This window comes from Trichoplusia ni, chromosome 28 (assembly GCF_003590095.1).
Source record: "Trichoplusia ni isolate ovarian cell line Hi5 chromosome 28, tn1, whole genome shotgun sequence".
Taxonomy (NCBI): Eukaryota; Metazoa; Arthropoda; class Insecta; order Lepidoptera; family Noctuidae; genus Trichoplusia; species Trichoplusia ni.
In genome coordinates this window covers 1,757,443-1,775,623 of record NC_039505.1, presented here as the reverse complement: position 1 = coordinate 1,775,623, position 18,181 = coordinate 1,757,443, and the positions used below count along the sequence as shown (strand labels likewise).

The window sequence follows — 18,181 nt, the reverse complement described above, 5'->3', positions numbered from 1 at the left end:
TTTTTGCTCACTTTGTCACTAACAATCTATTATTTTTATGTTGATTACTTTTTAGACCCACACCAATCCTCAAAAACAATATTGATTGTTATGATTATTTTAAAGATCCTGACTTAAAGACCAAACTTAAAGAAGACTGTTAATTAGTGTTTAGGATAGTTAGTAAAATAATAATGTTGTTTGTTAGTATTAAGAAAAGCAATATTTTATTTTAGTAATTATTGTTTAAGTATTGATGTTAAGGAAAGGATTATAAATCATTTAAAATTGTTTGATTATCGCTTAGCAAAAGTTTATGAATCTATGTAGGTATTAATCTCTATTTCAATTACGTTTTATTTAATTACTTGTGATTGTTCTAATAATAAAAATAGTAAGACTGGTATTAACAATTTCATTACTTTAAAATGTGATTGTACTTACTTGAAGTTATTGTAGTCAAGCTTCCTATATTACGTTTATTTATAGCTTACTTTAACTTGATTATTTTAGATATTATGTACTGTCCCTTTCATAAATGATCATGTCCCTTTCAAAACAGGCCATTTATGAAAGGGACAATACACACATTTTTGAAGACTGCAAAAATAAATAACTTAGCAGCAAGAATTAATAATTACTGTATTTTATTTCAATAGTAAACTAATGGAGGCTTCCCATTCAACTCCAACCTGTTAAAAATGGTATGTCACATATTTATTAGAGGTTCCACAACAAAAATGTCCCTTTCAAGCCACTTCTCCCCTACCTACTAACACTAGATATTAAGTTAACATTGTTACTAACACTATGGACATGGTCTGAAATAAATGATTTGAATTAAATGTAAAAGATTTAAGTACTTATCGTAATTCAATATGCATATTTACATGCATTCAAATTTTTTCATTGTTAAATTATTACGTTCATTCAACAATTGTATTCATTGATGATTCGCGCACGAAATTCGGACAACAGTCGGTATAGTCTATTCGACACGATAGCCTAACGAAAATGAATGCTCTCGCCATTGTCCATTGCGCTGCCTTATATAGGTACGTAGTGCAGTGGCTATTTAATACCTGTATAAGAATGAGGTAGCAATAAAAAAAAAATGTTATTTTGAATTATTTTATTTTAAATATACAATTTTTGATATTTTTATAGTTGATATCTATTTATAACTACATAGGTACACTTATAGTTATTTACATAAACTAACATTTTACATACATAAGTGGTAAACGGTACATAGTTAATTATATTGTCTATACATAAATTTAAATTATTAAATCTATACTCTTGGTTCGATGTCCTCCTGAATTTTGGCAATTAATTCTCTCGTACTGGTATATATATCATCGTATAATATAGTTTTTACTACATGTTGAACACACACATCAGCCTCACAATTACACATCGGCTGTTCAGATTTTTGAAAACTGTCTGTATCATCTATACTAATATCTATACTCTATACTAATATATAAAGCTGAAGAGTTTGTTTGTTTGTTTGTTTGAACGCGCTAATCTCAGGAACTACTGGTCCAAATTGAAAAATTATTTTTGTGTTGAATAGACCATTCATCAAGGAAGGCTTTAGGCTATAAACCATTACGCTGCGACTAATAGGAGCGAAGATACAATGGAAAATGTAAAAAAAACAGGGCAGGTATAAATCATAACTTATATCTTCTACCCACGGACGAAGTCGCGGGCAACAGCTATATTTAATATACCGTTAATTAAAAATACAAAATGCCACCTAAAAAACGACCATCTTTATCTCGAAATTCGAGAGATGCTAAGAGGATGAGAAATGCGCGTTCTCAACTTCTCGAGCCAATGCAAGCTCTCCAGAGAGAGAGATGCGATTAGCAGCTGACAAAGCGAGACGAGCTACATCACGTGCGTCTCAAAGCTTTTCTCAACGAGAACTTAGGCTTACTATTGACCGAGAACAACATGTGTTATCCCGAGAAGCTGAAACTACTTCACAACGAGAACTACGGCTCACAGCTGACCGAGAACGTCATACATTGTCTCGTGAGTCAGAAACCTTCACTGAAAGGGAACTACGGCTTACAGCTGATCGCGAACATCATATTTTATCTCGAGAATTGACAAATGATAGGGTGCACCATAATATTATTCGATCTCTTGAAGATGAACATGAGCATGTACAACGAATAGAGTCGGTACGTGAAGATTACAATTCTTTGAGACAAGATCGATTAATAAGTTTGTCTAATGAAAGATTAAGAATCGAAAATATTCGGTATGTTGAAACGGACGAACAGCGAGAGGCCCGTCTTACCTCAAACAGATTTCGACATAGTCTTAATAACTTACATTTACACATAGCTGATCAATCTAGAATTTCGGTGGCGTGGTCCGACAAATATAAAAGTGGGTTTGCTTATAACCTCGCAATTGATTACAGATCATCTTCTTTAATGGGCAATAGTATATGTTTTTTGTAATGCTTCAAAGTGGAGTAAGGAGTCGGCTGGTTTCTGTTGTTCTGGAGGCAAAATAAATTTGCCTTTATCCTGCTATGGTTAAAAGATGAGGTTCGACCTAATGATGTAGACAGTTTAATCAGTGCTGAAATTCCAAGTCCGATTGCAGATCGCGTGCTATACGACATTGTTAAAACCCATATGATACATGGTCCATGTGGTGCATTTAACGGGAATCCTACTTGCATGCAAGACGGTCGTTGCACTAAAAGATATCCAAAATGCTTAGTGGATGAAACTGTAACAGGACATGATGGATACCCATTATATCGTCGTCGTTGAAGAGACAATGGTGGTTTTACTGTTGAAAAACGAGTGTCTAGACAACAGGTAACTTTAGATAATAGGTGGGTCGTTCCGTATTCGCCTGTGTTGTCTAGAACATTTCAAACTCACATAAATGTTGAAATGTGTAATACTGTAGAGTCAATAAAATATATTTGTAAATACATTAATAAGGGCAGTGACCACGCTACATTTGCGTTGAAAAATGAACATAATGAAATTACTAGATTTCAGTCAGGCAGATATATTAGTTCTTCAGAAGTTGTGCGGCGGATCTTAAGTTTCAACATTCACGAAAGATATCCACCTGTGACTCATCTAGATGTTCATCTTGAAGGCGGTCAACGTATATATTTCAACGCCGAAAATGTTACAGAACGATTAGAGAACCCTACACAAACAACTTTATTAGCATTCTTTCGACTTTGCCAAACTGATGATTTTGCAAAATCTCTTTTGTATGAGGAAGTTCCATCGTATTATACCTACAATAAGCAACCAGGTGTCTTTAATCGGAGACGCCGTGGCAGGCCTGTAGGTGGCGAGTCAGGTATTTTCAAAGAACATGTTCTTGGTAGAGTGTATACCGTTCATCCTAACAACGCTGAGTGTTTCTATTTGCGATTATTATTACACACAGTGCGAGGACCAACCTCATTTATAAAGGACTTGGCCGGATTCTGCCCCAGAGTGTACAAGAACCAAAATAAAACCAATAATTATAAAAAAACGAATAAGGAATTTTAAAAAAAGCTCAATTTACTGTAGCAGCGGGAGAAAAAAACATACAATAAAAAGATTTTCTTCGTTTGTACTCCACTCAAAAGTACCCTTAATGTTGCCATATAATATTCACAAAGAACAAAGTAGGGAAAGTCCGTCACTATAGACATCGAGCTTAAAATGTAATATGTTCATAATTAATTATAACTTACATAACACATATTTTTTTTAAGCTTTCTGATTTATTTAAATAAATGAAACCCTAAATATTATTAAGTAAATAAAACGAAGTTCGCGTACAAAGGAAGATAGTCACTTTTGTGCTGACAACATTGAAGTGATGAATATCGAACGTCCAATGTCAATGTCAAATCACATTCTCACATAATTTGTAAACAATAAACGGCCGGTTTGTTTTTTCGTTTATAATATGTCGTAGCCCCACGTGAGTGCTCCACTAACTAGTACTGTGTATACTTAAGGAAAATGGACCTTTTACAACCGGATCACAATCGGAGAACGTATCAGCGTACCTCCCGATATGACTGGTCTTTTATCGGAGTGGTTAACATTCGAGGTATGTTGTGGCATCATTAAATCTTTTTTCTACAGCATTCATATTATTTAAATACCTATCTATAATCTCAAGACTAATAAAGATACTTATTTTACCTTCACAGTTATCATCTCATAGCCACGTCTGTGGTGCGTGTTATGACAAGATATCAAGATGTCTTGCAACGAATTCCAGTGAAAGACAACTCGGTCATATCAATGTATGGCTGTGGTAAATCAGTTACACATGCCAAAAGACACGAAATTCTGGAGGGAAGCCCTCCGGCCTCAGTTGTATCACTGTGGCAGTACTTACATGATGACATGTAAGTAGTACGTTTTTAAATATCTACATGTGAATAATTGTTACAGTTTTAATAGTGTAGTTAATCACATTAAATAATTTAAACTTATTTGAAGTTCTAATTCAAAATGTAACAGGCGAGTCAATATAGTTACTATAAAGTAATATTTAATGCTGATTTTATATTAATTATTATTAATGAGGAATATTTTCAATTCAGAATCAGTTAGGACAAGTCTTTACTAGCCTTATTTAGATAACTAGTGATTTACTCTGACTCCACATGGATTTTACAAATCTTTGGAACTCTGTATTTCTATGCTATAATATGGATGTATTATATACTTTCACCTTCCTCATTAATCACTCTATATATTGGTAAAAACTGTATGAGTATCTGTTTGATTGACAGAGATGAGACGGGGTATTTTATTTTGTAATATGTGTCTTGCTTTGATGTTGGCAATAAAATAATTATATTGTTATGTACATACATTTAAGTTTACAAATATAGAAAGTTAAGCTTTTGATTGTCAAGTGTGAGTGGTATTAGCTTCATCTTTTTTTTTCAGGTTAGAGCAGCCAACTTTTTATGTCATGGTTGTTACATGAGAGCTAACAGAGAAGTGAGCCGAAGAATTATTACTAATTCCAACCGTTTTGACGCCTTAGAAGATCACCAACCTGATCAAAATATGCAAATACCAATTCCTCCACCACTTGCCCCACAACTTCATCTTGGCCCAGGTCAAGATGTTTCATCAATTGCCCTACCTAATTATAGATGTTGTGCTAATACATCTAGGCGATGCATATTTGATGGTCAGCAAAGTGCAGGTTATTTAGTGCCTACCTTAATTAAATCAGCCTTGCTGTTTTATAATAAGCTTTATGCGCATTCTAATGAATGGGAGTTATTATTGGAGAACTCAAGTTTAACAAATACTTTCGCAGCACTTGAAATTGAAGGAAATCATCCTCTTCTATTAAGAGGACGTATTAAATCGAGACATACGCCCAGGCGTGAATATCACACGTATTTTTTATATGACGAGCTTCCCTCATTTGAAGACCAACCTAGAAATGGTATCTTAAGTTATTGGTGTAATTGTGTATCTGGCAACCGGACTGTTGGATGTTGTGCTCACATTATGACAATTCTTTGGTACTTGGTATGGACGAGATACCAAGAAGCTGTCTTTTCACCAGCCGCGTTTTATAATGTTTTATTAATATTAAATGTTTCAACAATTTAATTTCTTTTATTTGCTGTCTAATCCAAAATGTTATCAGTAGAATAATATTGTGTAATATTGTTCTAACTTCCAATAAATAGATTTACTCAAATTGAAAAATAATGCTGCTCTCAGTGTTCAAGTGATTGTATTATGAATATTAAAGGTCTAGATTAAATATTTATATACCAGAAACATAAAAGTGCTTTAACCATAGTTTAACTTTCAACCTAACCTTACTTAACTTTAAACCTTCATAACTTTTGTCAGCGACTGCCGAGCAAAATAAATCTTTTTTATTTTTGTTTCTGACGATGTTTACTATTAATTGACGTAGATTTTATTAGTGTACATGCTGGGGCACAGGTTCATACAATTTCCGGCCATGTCCTTTTAGAAAAGCTTGCCAAGCGCGTCATTTGCTTGAAAATGATCAGCATTGGGATGACGCTTTAGCAGAATCCTGTATTAGTGATAATCCACGATGGTTACGCCATTTATTTGTAACATTACTAACATTTTGTAATTTGTCAGATGCTATACAATTATGGGAAAAATATAAAGAAAAACTTGCAGAGAGACTTTCTTAGGAATATATCTCACAATGATGAAGGCACAACTAATGATAACGTCCGTGATCTTGCTATAAATCAGTGTTTATTGGCTCTTCAGGATGACTTAACAGCAGTAGGCGGTAAATTACTATGTGAATATGGTTTGCCAAATTGCCAACACCAACCTCAGTCGGAGACGTTGCTAAAAGGGAATATTCCGCAGAGATTGGTTACTACCCAATGGAACTGCTGACGATATTAGAAAGCGGTGTCCCAATGATGACTGCAGAACAACGTTCAGTCTATGATCGCATGTGCGAGAGTGTTCAAAATAATTTGGGGACAATATGGTTACTAAATTAATATTAGCTTCCGTTCGAAACCAGGGTAAAATTGCTCTTGCCGTGGCTTCATTAGGGATAGCTGCAAAATTGCTACCAGGAGGTAAAACTGCTCACACTATGTTTAAAATACCAATTGATTTAGATCGCACGGAAAGTCCAACCTGTAGTATTTCAAGCAATAGCGACAAAGCTAAGGTATTACGCGAGTGTAATTTAATCATATGGGATGAGTGTACGATGGCCCATCGAAAAGGAAAAAACATGAAGACTACAACCGAAGAATTAATGGCTGAAAACAAAAGTATCAAAACGCAAGTTAGTGCACTGACGGACACTGTTAAAGAAAACGAAGGAAAAATATCATCCCTCCAAAATGACGTCCTCCAATTAAAATCTGTTTCTTCAGTATCGGCATATCCACAGACAACCCCACAGACTGTTTATGAAGATCTCTTTGAGGAATTTCAAGATCGAGCTGAACGTAGTAAGAATATTATTATTGTAGGCATTCCTGAGCAATGTATAAGTAGCAGTGAAGAGAGACGCGAAACAGATAGGGATGAAACAGCAAAAATTATAAACACCATATACCCGGATTGTCCTAAAGCAGTAAAAGTATTACGACTCGGAAAATATGATACGAAGAAAATGCGACCAGTTAAACTATGTTTTTCGTCCCAGGACATTGCAAAGGCTATACTACGAAATAAAGCTAACCTGAACGCAGATGGTGTGAGAATTTACTCCGATCAGACTCCTCAACAGCAAAAATTCATGAAAAAACTGAGAGACGAATTACAACAAAGAAAAGATAACGGAGAAACGAATCTAGTAATAAAATTTTCAAAGGGAACACCTAAAATAGTTACAGAGCAGCCAAAAAACTAGTAAAACTTGAAACAAAACAAAACTCAATTACATACAAACTAACAAATATCACAACTAAGAAAAAATCAATAAGCTTCTTCTACGCAAATGTACGCAGTATTGTTGCGCCAGGAAAACTTGATGAAATACAATGTATCATACAAACGTTTAAGTGCACTATACATGTAATATTACTGGTTGAAACGTGGATAAAGGATGAAAATGAAGCCTTAAGGCAAAAATTACCAAATTATACACACTATTACAACTACAGAACTTCTTCAAGGGGCGGTGGAGTTTCAATATATGTGCACAATGAACTAAAACATGAATTAATAGAAGAGCATTCCGAAGATAACAATCACTTTCTATGGATACACCTGGACAGACTTTCTTTAGACATTGGAGTCGTCTACAAACAGCCTGCAGCTAATGTAAAAAAGTTTCTTGAAATATATACTAATCACATAATGAAAAGAAAAAGGATTATAATGTTTGGAGATTTTAATTTGAATCTATTAAGTAAAGAAAAATCTATTAACCCATTTGAGACTGCCGTTCCCATATGGGCACGGCCATATATGTAAGGTTATTTTTTCTATGATAAGGGTAGTTTTGTATTTTATCTCACCAATTAAAACGTCAGTGTAGTATCTATTAGAAAAGAAGTTGCTGTTCTTGAATTAGCTCCTAAATTTATTAATTTTTCGGTTGCGAATTTAGTTTTTACATATTCCATCATCACCAAAAACCTAAGTACATTTATTTTTTTATTGAATATAATAATAAATACAGTTGAGGTAAATTTCTACTTGTCGTTTATTTAAATATAGATTTACACAAAAAAAACTATTATTTTTACATTGTAATTTAGTAAATTTTTTGTTGTTTAGTCGGTGTCCCCAAACGGGGACAGCGGGCACATATCAGTACTAATAGTTGTTGGTTTATTCAGGAATAAATTGCTGATAGACATGTCGAAAAGAGTGTTTACGAGGTCTGACGAATACAAAGGGCTAGAAGATGCACTCGCAGCATTGGTAAATGACTCTGATGATGACGAGGAGTACGAGTTAGTCACTATTCCACCTGAACCAAGCTGTCTTACCGATGAAGAAGGGGGTGATGAGGATGAGCTTGTACAAAATGATTTACCACGAGATGTTCCAGGGCGAATAGAGGTTTTTGTACGTGAAAATGTAGATCACTCTCCGCAGTGGGATGAGGATGATGATGAGCCTTTCTCTACATTACAAAGAAAACGTGTAGAAGGTCAAGAACCGCGTTGGCACAAGTGCCAACCAAACTATGATGCATTTCATAGTGCAGAAAGTGTTTCGCAAAAGAAGCAGGCAGAAGGTGGATGTTGCTATTCCATATGTTTTTCAAAGTTACAACGCTGGTATGGGTGGTGTAGATCAAGCAGACCAGTCCATTTCCCTCTACCGAGTATCACTACGTGGTAAAAAATGGTGGTGGGTTTTATTCACCTACATGCTGGATGTAACTATATCAAATGCTTGGCGGTTACATATTATGAGTTCACAAAAAGAAGACCGAATGGATCAAATACAATTTTGTCGGTAGATAGCCCGGCATAATTTGCGCCATACGCAAAATAAATCTCGTCCATCAGCTTCAAATTTACCGAGTCTGCAATACCAACGCGGTGGCCATTCTCCTCGAAAGCTTGTGAAACAGTTACGGTGCACCGTCTGTCACGCAAAAGCTTGCTGGCAGTGTAAATTATGTTTGAAGACCCTATGTATAGAATAAATATGTTTGAAACTTTTCATACCGCATGATACCATTGTCCCCATTTGAGGACGCCTTTTTTTTTCATAATCAAGAATATTTTTTTTAAGGTTTTTTTTTCACAACTTTCTTCTATACTCTAATATCTTTCAAATAATAAAAGTTGCATTAAATTATCTTCTGTAGTTTCATTTTGGTCCCAAATGGGTTAAAGAATATAAGACTGTGCTAAAAGAAAACGGGCTAAGAATCTATACTAATATATAAACCTGAAGAGTTTGTTTGTTTGTTTGTTTGTTTGAACGCGCTAATCTCAAGAACTACTGGTCCAAATTGAAAAATTCTTTTTGTGTTGAGTAGACAATTAATCGAGGAAGGTTTTAGGCTATAAACCATCACGCTGCGACTAATAGGAGCGAAGATACAATGGAAAATGTGAAAAAAAACAGGACGGGTATAAATCATAACTTACATCTTCTTCTACCCACGGGAACGAAGTCGCGGGCAACAGCTAGTACTTAATAAAATTGACAAGACGCACTGCACCCGAATGACTAAAACTACAAAGACAATAATAGATCATGTATGTACAACTCTAAAAGATAATAATTTTCATATGGCTCTAATGGAGAGCGCCATGTCAGATCACAAACAAATTTACTTCGAGGTAAACAGAATAACACCCGAAAGACCTAAAAGAGTAACATACGAGGCTATCAATTATGGAAATCTATACAAAACTATAAAAGAACACACCTTATCTTCATCGCTATTATATGCACAAAATGATTTCACAGTTCTGGAAAAATACCTATTGGATGCTATTGCTAAAAATAAAACAATTAAGACTAAAATTCTAAACAGGCCAAGACAAGACTGGATCAACAATAAGCTTATAACGTCCATAAATAAAAGAAATATACTGTGGCATAAATTGAAACATTCCTCACCTGAAGACAAAGAGATAGAAGACGAGTTCCTACAGCAGAAGAATCTTGTGTATAAAGAAATTCAATCAACCAAGAATCAGTACTATTACAAAGCCTTTAAAGATTGCGAAAAAAGTTCTCTTAAAATGTGGCAACTGATTAATAATTTGGCTAGCAATAAAATAAAACAAAACTCCACTCTTGTAAAATTAGAAACACCAGCAGGCCAAATTAATGATGCAAAGGAAATCTGTGAGTGCTTTAACTTGTTTTTCTCAAACATAGGGGCACAGCTAGCTAGCAAAATTCAAAAATCGTATCATAATAATCAAGCCTTACAAGTACCCAGTTACAGTAAGCAGAATAGATAGTGGGGCCAACCTAACACATTTTGAACCTACTAATATTGCAGAGGTACTTAAAATAATTGAAAACTTAGATGTAAACACTAGCGCCGGTATCGACGGAATGACTACAAAAATGATAAAATGCATTAAAGATCAAATAGCGGAAAACTTGACACTCTGTATCAATAGGTGCCTAACAGAAGGAAACTTTCCACAGTCCTTAAAAGTTGCAAAAGTCAGCCCCATACACAAGTCGGGAAGCAAATCAGACCCAGGTAACTACCGACCAATATCGGTACTACCAATACTATCAAAAGTGTTTGAAAAAATAATACACAACCGACTTAGTGCGTTTCTAAAATCTAAGAAGTTCTTATATGAAAAACAATATGGGTTTCGACCAAAGTCAAACACGGTTACAGCTGCAACCGATCTAGTAACAAAAATTAAATCCAGTATCGATAGTAAAAAAATTACACTAGGAGTATTTGTAGATTTGAAAAAAGCCTTTGATACTGTCAGTCATGCTATACTATTGTTGAAACTATATCATCTAGGTATCTCAGGATCAGCTTTTAAAGTGTTAAAATCATATCTTAGTAATAGATACCAAATTGTAAAAATCGGAGAAGTCCAAAGTGGACCTCAAAAAATCACTTACGAAGTTCCCCAGGGCTCCATCCTCGGACCGTTATTATTTCTAATCTAGTTTAATAGCATCCATGAAATCGGTTTAAATGGGGATATAGCACTGTACGCTGACGACACAAGTTTATTTTACTCAGGTACCTCTATAGGTTTAATTATACAGGGTGTAAGGGACATCGTGTCGGTTATGGGGACCTGGAGTTCTAGACATGATTCCAGACCCCACTGCGTTGGAATTTTTCATCGGTCTTTTCATGAAAATTGCATTTTTTTTTCGCATTTTTTTAATTTTATGTGTCATAAAATCATTTTTCCTACATATTTCAATAATATTTTCATAACGAAAGTAATTATTAAGCCGTTTTCACGAAAAAAGGCAATGTAAATGAAACACTAAAAACTGCTCCCGATCAGCTGATTCGTAAAGGTACTCGTCGGTCATCGCTCTCTCGCAAATCTAACCGAAAGTGACGTCAAAACCGAACCAATACATGAGCGTCAACCGTAAGAGGTAGTGCAACTATTGCGCGCGCACTCGCACTCATTATTCGTAATCCTGCCTACTATTCCTTTAAAAAAAGCCGCGCGCTTTGTAGGCACCGCTAGCCGCCTTTGTCGACACCGCCAGCGCGCCGACAAACACCTACAGCGGTATCGGCGAGTGACGTACCTGTGACACTGGATAAAATAGTACATCGATTTTTGTTACACGGGTTCCATGTTATAAAATAAAAAATCACTTTCTCAGCGTTTATCAACTTATCGTACTACGAAATTTATTAAAACCTTTTATTATTAACAGTTTGTTATTGTTTAGAATTCTGTAGTTTTAAAACATGTTGTTATAAACAATAATTTATTTTTTCTAAAATTAAACTCTGTTTTGTTACTAATATCCATCATCTACTAATGAAATTCCTGCCTAAAAAATTTTATCATTTTTTTTCCTACGAACTGCTGAATAATTATTCCAGTCACATAAAACAATTATGTTCTTACACAAAAGTACATTTTGTGATTAATCAATTTTAAAGGTTTAAGTTAAGTACTTTATTGTCAAGAATAATTTTACGATATTCACTTCGACCTCATGTAATTTATCGATAAAGAATCATAGGTACCTAGGTCCAACACTACTCATAGGTAAAACCGAAAGTTCGGCTTTTTTTCAAAATAGTACCTATTTTTACTCAGTTGGTTCCTTACGCTAATCGAATGTGCATGTGCAATCGGGTAATTCGCGGACTAATTATCGTGTAGGCAGACAATTTTATTGTGTTAAGTGATATAAGTGCGTGTGTTGTGTGTGTATTATTTAAATTACGATCCTAGTAGCTCGATAGGTTATTTTACCGCCCGGGAGAATGGCAACATGCTAATGTGTTATGGCGAAGCACGTGGCAATGCAAGTCTCGCGATGAACATTTCCTGGACGCGGTACTTTTTGCCCCGGGTTCAGCAGCAGATTTTTCGCCGCGCCAAAATTTGTGTGCACGTAGATGGCGGACATTTCGAACCTTATCTGGTTAGAAGTGAGCGAGATTAAGGTAAGAGTAGGTTTGATTTAATAATACACAAGACACAGATTGAAGTCAGAATAGTGTAAATTGATTGGTATTTTTTTTGTGATTGTTTTTCGTTACATCACAACATTTTTATAAAATGCGCGCGCGTTTCGAATGTTTCGATCGTGTCGCCGAGTGTCGCCCTCCTACCACATTACAGTTCGTGTAAGTACGTACGCTGAGCGTAAGGATCGCGCGGTAACCAATTCATTGCGTGCTCAAAAATGACTAAATCTATAAATATTAATCTCCGACGGTAGCGACTTCTTTAATATTAATTAACACGTTATTTTAAAGTCATTATGCGACTTTGGTGGTACGGTGTTCCTTACACCCTGTAGAACAAGCTCAGCATGATCTAAATCTCTTACAAAGTTGGCTTAAATCAAACTTACTGACTGTAAACGCGTCTAAAACAAATTATATTATATTTGCAGCAAAAAACAAAACTATTGGACCGCACAGTAATTTACATATTGATGGTCAAATTCTAAAGAGAGTTCATCAAGAAAAGTATCTTGGTCTTATTCTAGATGATCAATTAACGTGGAAACCACATATAGAGAAAATCAAACACAAGCTCACATCACTAACAGGCGCGCTCCGTGGTATAGTGCCATGTCTTCCAAGACATGTGCGTTATCTATACTTCTATACTAATGTTACTAATGTTTGTTTGTTTGTTTGTTTGTTTGAACGCGCTAATCTCAGGAACTACTGGTCCAAATTGAAAAAATATTTTTGTGTTGAATAGACCATTCATCAAGGAAGGCTTTAGGCTATAAACCATCACGCTGCGACTAATAGGAGCTAAGATACAATGGAAAATGTAAAAAAAACAGGGCAGGTGTTATATCTTCTACCCACGGGGACGAAGTAGCGGGCAACAGCTATATTTAATATACCGTTAATTAAAAATACAAATCTATATACTAATATATAAAGCTGAAGAGTTTGTTTGTTTGTTTGAACGCGCTAATCTCAGGAACCACTGGTCCAAATTGAAAAAATATTTTTGTGTTGAATAGACCATTCATCAAGGAAGGCTTTAGGCTATAAACCATCACGCTGCGACTAATAGGAGCGAAGATACAATGGAAAATGTAAAAAAAACAGGGCAGGTATGAATCATAACTTATATCTTCTACCCACGGGGACGAAGTCGCGGGCAACAGCTATATTTAATATACCGTTAATTAAAAATACAAATCTATATACTAATATATAAAGCTGAAGAGTTTGTTTGTTTGTTTGAACGCGCTAATCTCAGGAACCACTGGTCCAAATTGAAAAAATATTTTTGTGTTGAATAGACCATTCATCAAGGAAGGCTTTAGGCTATAAACCATCACGCTGCGACTAATAGGAGCGAAAATACAATGGAAAATGTAAAAAAAACAGGGCAGGTATGAATCATAACTTATATCTTCTACCCACGGGGACGAAGTCGCGGGCAACAGCTATATTTAATATACCGTTAATTAAAAATACAAAATGCCACCTAAAAAACGACCATCTTTATCTCGAAATTCGAGAGATGCTAAGAGGATGAAAAATGCGCGTTCTCAAGAATCAGCAGAGGAAAAAGCACATCGGTTAAACTCTATGAGAGTTAGTGCCTCAACTTCTCGAGCCAATGCAAGCTCTCCAGAGAGAGAGATGCGATTAGCAGCTGACAGAGCGAGACGAGCTACATCACGTGCGTCTCAAAGCTTTTCTCAACGAGAACTTAGGCTTACTATTGACCGAGAACAACATGTGTTATCCCGAGAAGCTGAAACTGCTTCACAACGAGAACTACGGCTCTCAGCTGACCGAGAACGTCATACATTGTTTCGTGAGTCAGAAACCTTCACTGAAAGGGAACTACGGCTTACAGCTGATCGCGAACATCATATTTTATCTCGAGAATTGACAAATGATAGGGTGCACCATAATATTATTCGATCTCTTGAAGATGAACATGAGCATGTACAACGAATAGAGTCGGTACGTGAACATTACAATTCTTTGAAACAAGATCGATTAATAAGTTTGTCTAATGAAAGATTAAGAATCGAAAATATTCGGTCTCTTGAAACGGACGAACAGCGAGAGGCCCGTCTTACCTCAGACAGATTTCGACATAGTCTTAATAACTTAGATTTACACATAGATGATCAATCAAGAATTTCGGTGGCGTGGTCCGACAAATATAAAAGTGGGTTTGCTTATAACCTCGCAATTGATTACAGATCATCTTCTTTAATAGGCAATATGAATGTAGTATGTGTTTTTTGTAATGCTTCAAAGTGGAGTAAGGAGTCGGCTGGTTTCTGTTGTTCTGGAGGCAAAATAAATTTGCCTTCTTTCGCAGACTCGCCGGAACCATTGAAATCACTACTTTTAGGGGAACATGAGCAATCTAAACAGTTCTTAGACAATATTCGCACTTATAATAGTGCGTTTCAAATGACATCCTTTGGTGCTCAACAAATCTCAAAAGGTCCTTTCATGCCTACTTTTAAGGTACAAGGTCATGTTTACCATTTGATAGGATCCCTTTTGCCTGAAGACCAACCTAAGTTTCTTCGAATATATTTTGTATCCGACTACAACGAACAGTCGAATATAAGAAATCAATATTTCCCGAATTTAATATTGAACTAATTTCACAACTTCAAGACATGTTGCATCAGGTTGATTCATATGTATGCAGTTTTAAATCGGCACTAGAAGCTCTTCTTCGATATGATGATAGCGATTATAAAATTGTTATAAATGCCGATAGGCGTCCAACTCAGGAACATCCTAGGCGTTATAATGCTCCATCCACAAATGAAGTTGCTGTGGTATTGGTCGACCAAGAATGTGATAGGCGTGATATTGTTATCCGGTCCAGAGACAATCGTTTGCAACGTATTTACGAAACCTACAGGGCTTATGACAGTTTGCAATATCGTCTGATATGTTGTCGAGGGGAAGATGGTTATTATACCAAACTGATCCGCATACAGGTGCACCTAATTATAATAAAAAGATTTCATGCCTTCAATTTTATTGTTACCACTTGCAAGTGAGACGGAATAGGTTTGTATACTTTCAACGTTTTCGTGGCTTCTTCAATCAGTTTATTGTTGACATGTATGCAAAAATTGAAACCGAAAGGTTAGTTTACTTACGATCTAATCAAAGGCAGCTACGCGCTGAAGAATACGTACACCTTCGCGACGCCATGCAGCAAGATAATGATACGGTGAATATGGGCCGTTTAGTTATTTTACCCTCTTTTTTACTGATGGTCCACGGTACATGCACGAACGTACTCAAGATGCTTTTTGTTACGTAAGAAAATATGGACGTCCCGACTTATTTATTACAGTAACTACCAATCCTAAGTGGGATGAAATCACTCAGGAGCTTCTTGAGGGTCAAGCACCGCATGAACGCCATGATATCATCGCAAGAGTTTTTCATTTAAAATTAAAATTAATGATAGATCTACTTACCAAAGATAACATTTTTGGAGAAGTATTGTGTTATATGTATAGTGTTGAATGGCAAAAACGCGGCTTACCTCACGCACATATCCTGCTATGGGTAAAAGATGAGGTTCGACCTAATGATGTAGACAGTTTAATCAGTGCTGAAATTCCAAGTCCGATTGCAGATCGCGTGCTATACGACATTGTTAAAACCCATATGATACATGGTCCATGTGGTGCATTTAACGGGAATCCTACTTGCATGCAAGACGGTCGTTGCACTAAAAGATATCCAAAATGCTTAGTGGATGAAACTGTAACAGGACATGATGGATACCCATTATATCGTCGTCGTTGAAGAGACAATGGTGGTTTTACTGTTGAAAAACGAGTGTCTAGACAACAGGTAACTTTAGATAATAGGTGGGTCGTTCCGTATTCGCCTGTGTTGTCTAGAACATTTCAAACTCACATAAATGTTGAAATGTGTAATAGTGTAGAGTCAATAAAATATATTTGTAAGTACATTAATAAGGGCAGTGACCACGCTACATTTGCGTTGAGAAATGAACATAATGAAATTACTAGATTTCAGTCAGGCAGATATATTAGTTCTTCAGAAGCTGTGCGGCGGATCTTAAGTTTCAACATTCACGAAAGATATCCACCTGTGACTCATCTAGATGTTCATCTTGAAGGCGGTCAACGTATATATTTCAACGCCGAAAATGTTACAGAACGATTAGAGAACCCTACACAAACAACTTTATTAGCATTCTTTCGACTTTGCCAAACTGATGATTTTGCAAAATCTCTTTTGTATGAGGAAGTTCCATCGTATTATACCTACAATAAGCAACCAGGTGTCTTTAATCGGAGACGCCGTGGCAGGCCTGTAGGTGGCGAGTCAGGTATTTTCAAAGAACATGTTCTTGGTAGAGTGTATACCGTTCATCCTAACAACGCTGAGTGTTTCTATTTGCGATTATTATTACACACAGTGCGAGGACCAACCTCATTTATAAATTTTAGAAAAGCTTGCCAAGCGCGTCATTTGCTTGAAAATGATCAGCATTGGGATGACGCTTTAGCAGAATCCTGTATTAGTGATAATCCACGATGGTTACGCCATTTATTTGTAACATTACTAACATTTTGTAATTTGTCAGATGCTATACAATTATGGGAAAAATATAAAGAAAAACTTGCAGAAGACTTTCTTAGGAATATATCTCACAATGATGAAGGCACAACTAATGATAACGTCCGTGATCTTGCTATAAATCAGTGTTTATTGGCTCTTCAGGATGACTTAACAGCAGTAGGCGGTAAATTACTATGTGAATATGGTTTGCCAAAATTGCCAACACCAACCTCAGTCGGAGACGTTACTAAAAGGGAATATTCCGCAGAGATTGGTTACAACCCAATGGAACTGCTGACGATATTAGAAAGCGGTGTCCCAATGATGACTGCAGAACAACGTTCAGTCTATGATCGCATGTGCGAGAGTGTTCAAAATAATTTGGGGACAATATGGTTACTAAATTAATATTAGCTTCCGTTCGAAACCAGGGTAAAATTGCTCTTGCCGTGGCTTCATTAGGGATAGCTGCAAAATTGCTACCAGGAGGTAAAACTGCTCACACTATGTTTAAAATACCAATTGATTTAGATCGCACGGAAAGTCCAACTTGTAGTATTTCAAGCAATAGCGACAAAGCTAAGGTATTACGCGAGTGTAATTTAATCATATGGGATGAGTGTACGATGGCCCATCGAAAAGGAGTAGAAGCGGTAGACAGAACTTTAAGGGATATAAAACAAAATGATCGACCAATGGGCGGTATCAGTTTTATTTTGTGGTGATTTCCGACAAACCTTACCGGTAATACTACGGGGAACCCGAGCTGATGAGGTTAGGGCTTGCCTGAAAAGCTCTTATTTGTGGCGTGATATACAATCGATGCATTTAACTATAAACATGCGAGTGAGAACTGGAGATAATCCAGATAATAGTCAATTTTCTAATACATTATTAAAGATTGGTGGAGGTACCTATCCACAACTACACCAAGGAAAACTTATTTTGACGCCTGAATTAT

At 35.9% G+C, this 18,181-nt stretch overlaps 1 long non-coding RNA gene across 1 annotated transcript; it reads left to right on the top strand.

The window, feature by feature from the left end:
• The first annotated feature begins 3,928 nt into the window (after positions 1-3,928).
• LOC113506068 lies at positions 3,929-5,444 on the top strand. The gene is made up of 3 exons (XR_003401684.1): positions 3,929-4,086; positions 4,190-4,390; positions 4,941-5,444. It is a non-coding gene; the product is annotated as an uncharacterized LOC113506068 (long non-coding RNA).
• The last annotated feature ends 12,737 nt before the right edge of the window (positions 5,445-18,181 follow it).